The sequence below is a fragment of the Oreochromis aureus genome, linkage group 11 (assembly GCF_013358895.1).
Source record: "Oreochromis aureus strain Israel breed Guangdong linkage group 11, ZZ_aureus, whole genome shotgun sequence".
NCBI lineage: Eukaryota > Metazoa > Chordata > Actinopteri > Cichliformes > Cichlidae > Oreochromis > Oreochromis aureus.
Window position 1 is genome coordinate 31,419,257 of NC_052952.1, and position 3,492 is coordinate 31,422,748.

The window sequence follows — 3,492 nt, forward strand, 5'->3', positions numbered from 1 at the left end:
ATTCTACAAAACTGGAAAAATTATTTTTATTTAATCGTACTCGTGTGTGGCAAGCAAACAGGAAGTCAGCCAGATTCTGAATAAGTACTCAACAAACTCATGGCAGTCATGCAACTCTACGCGCTAACCTCATTTATATTGATAAATAAGGAGGAGAAAGCTAAGGGTGAGATGAGCATGCAAAAATATATTTGTAAAGTCAGCACTATTTTCTCAGACAGCATACTAAAAGGTCTTGTCACTAAAAGGCCAATGTTTGAGCTCATGTGTCAAGTTAAAAGGCCCTTGTGTAAAACCCTCAACCACTTCTTTCTGTTTCGTTGTCAGGTATTTTTGGTATACATCAGCAATATGCAAATTGGTCCGTTTTTGTATCCCCGTTGGCGGGCAGCCGGCCTGTTTTCGGCTGGTTTCTGATGTGGAAACCAGTCAAGGACAGCAGGTTTTAGAGTCAGACTTTGTACTGGATGGCTGCCCATTTTAAATCAAAGGAAAATTAATCATGACCATTAACTCTAAATAGAGCTTCAGCTTAATATTCCATTATGCTCTTATATATTACCTACATGCTGATAAAAATGTTCATGTGCACTTTATATTAGTTTGCTGAACTAACCAAGCATGTTGATGCTCCAGGCTAAATATTTAGTATGCTAAATTTAGCTCAAAGTTAGAAGCCCTGCTGAGGTGTCCTTCCAAGATGCCATGAAGAAGGCAAAACATCCAGACTTTAATGCTCTTGCAGTTTAAGTACTTAGCAGGTGTGTTCCTGGGAAGTCTCTGAGTAATGACTGCTGTCCAACCTGCAATTAATCAAGGGGCCTCAAGTGGAATTTCTGCAGACCACCCGAGGGTCTACTTTTTCATCAGATTTTAACCACTGCCTGCAGCAACATCATAAAATAATACCTGTATTTGTCTTAAAAACAACAAAAGAAGGCTGTTTTGTGGTTTCATGGTGTCCAGATCTTCCGAGGAAGGTTTGGCTCATGTAAAGTGAAAACAGTGAATTCTGGCTACTGGCTATAAGTTGTATCTACAAATACTATTAAGAACTGTTCACAATCACATCCCTTTGACAAAAGCCAGTCAGGGTTCCTGCGATGCAGGTTAGCAACATGGCAGTTAGATTGTCATCCTCCTCAGGCCAAACTTTACCAAAAGAAATGTTCAGCTGTTTGCCTGTTTTTTTTTCACCCTCTCTCTAGTATAATCTTCTCTCATAGCAACCATCTGGATGTCTTCCTTCAATACATCCATGGAACACAATACTTCTACCTTTTTTCTGTCCATAATTAAAAGCCCGCTCCCACCTTTTACCAGTCATAGTCCATATATTATTAAAAGTCCCTACGTTACTGTCTTTCCTCCTCTCTGGCTGCCTCCAAAAACAAGAAATAGCACCAGAAATTGGCCCTGTTGGTAAACACCATCAGAAGGCGGTCCTTGTTAACCTTGGTCAATCCGGAATAGAAATCTTATTGATTGATTTGGCAAAGATTTGACACTTGATGCCCTTGAAGATGCAACCCTCTTCTTTTACGTGGGGCTCAGGACAAGCACAAAGAGTACACTGGCTTGCACCCCTTGCCCCCCTGGCTGGGTTACTTCTCAGAGGCAATATTGCTACACTTTAAAAATCCCATGTAAAAAACTCTTCTGCAAAATAATTGCTGTGATGGCACCCTTAGATTTATGGACTTACACACATAAATCTAAATTCTTCACATTTTGAAGAATTAATTTAACTTTGAGTCAATCAGTTTTGGGTGTTCGAGCCATTCGTGGTCAAAGCTTCTGCCAGCGAGTTTAAAAATACAGTCCTCCAGGACGGTCTGTACCTCACATCAACCATATTATTTATTTGATAATTCCATTAAAAATTCTCCAGAATCACTTCAGCAAGCATAGTCCCACCTGCCACTCAAAGGGGTAATACTAGTGTAAGGTTAAAAAAAAAGTAAAGTCTAGTTTTTAAAAACAGTTGTTTTGAAGATGAAAATTAGCTATAGAGACCACAATCAGATGGCCATTAGAACTGCAGTTTTTCACACCAACACACTGACTTCATCCCAGAGGTTGCTCACAGTGCTTGATGAAAGATGTTCCATTGCTCTCTCATCAAACTTCCCATCCCCCCTCTCCCAGTCCCACTCAGGGAGTAATCACCCTCTGGCCCCTCAAACCTCTCAATAACATACACATGGTCAATCTGCTGTATGCAGAAATCCCCCCTCTCGCCAGATTACAGTGCCGGCCGGCCGGGATTAGCTTTCCACTTCGTTTGTTCATACACAGACGCTACAAGCAGAGAGCTAAGCAGCTAAGGCAGCAAAACAAGCACACCAATGACTTCTTCTACCCAGTTATCATGCGTCCCTCCAAGACCTGGAAAAATGCTAAGAGTTTGTGGCTTTTTTATTTCACTGAACTATAATATATAAAATATAACTTTTGCAGCCCAAATCATAAAGCAATAACTTATGAATTTGTGGACACTACTGTACCTCTGTGTTAACTTGATTCATTTTTCTTTTCCTATACTACAATTATTCTCTGAAGCCGCCTAAACAACATGTAAAATACTTATGGAAGTTTTATTTGTGCGCCACACAAATGCAAATGTTTTAGCTTTGTTATGAAAAATGTAACCTCAGAAATTAAAAATGTAAGAAATATGCCAAAGGAAATGAAAAAGCTCAAATTATTTGATTGTAATAATAATGTGAGAGCACTGTGTGTCTATCATAACCATTGTTGTAGAAGTAATGGCATTACAAAATAATCATACTGGTAAGGTGCTTGAAGGAATGGTTTATTGTGATTTAATTTAACTTTTTTTTTTTTTATTGACAACCACATGTGGATGCTCTGTTTGGCCAGTGTTGATGCATTTATAACAGGAGCACCATGCAATTTTGCAGTTTGTTAAAAAAATCTACTGTTCATTTCAAGTCTCAAAGAGATGTTTAGACTTCACCAATTTTCTTCCACAAAAGCCGGCTAAGCCTGTGATGTCACTGAAAACTGTAATTTACACATTGTGAACGCATTATGTGCAGATGTTTTGGAGCAATGTCCCTAATCCCGACACAAAAGCACGGGACAGATTATCCAGTTTGTCCTCTTGAAGCTTGTAGTTCACAAAAAACATGATCACATGAAGTATTAACCCTTACAAATTTGAAGCAATGTGCTACTCGTGTATTCTGTTTTTTTCTTTTTTTCTTTTGGAAATGACTTAAGTATTTACTAATAGCCATTTTTTTAAAAGTCTGAGTTAACTTTAAGAATTACTTAATTGTTAAGACTTGGGGTTTCAGGTGATTAATTTTTAAAATACAATCTTTCAACTGCAATATAAAAATGTAATTATTTTCTACATTCTTCTTCTTTTGGTTTTTTTGGTGCAGTTTCGGATGAAAACCTTAGCAATTTTAGCAATTTCACAAATTGTGTTTTGTCTAAAGAGAAAAGACGAAGAAACAGACA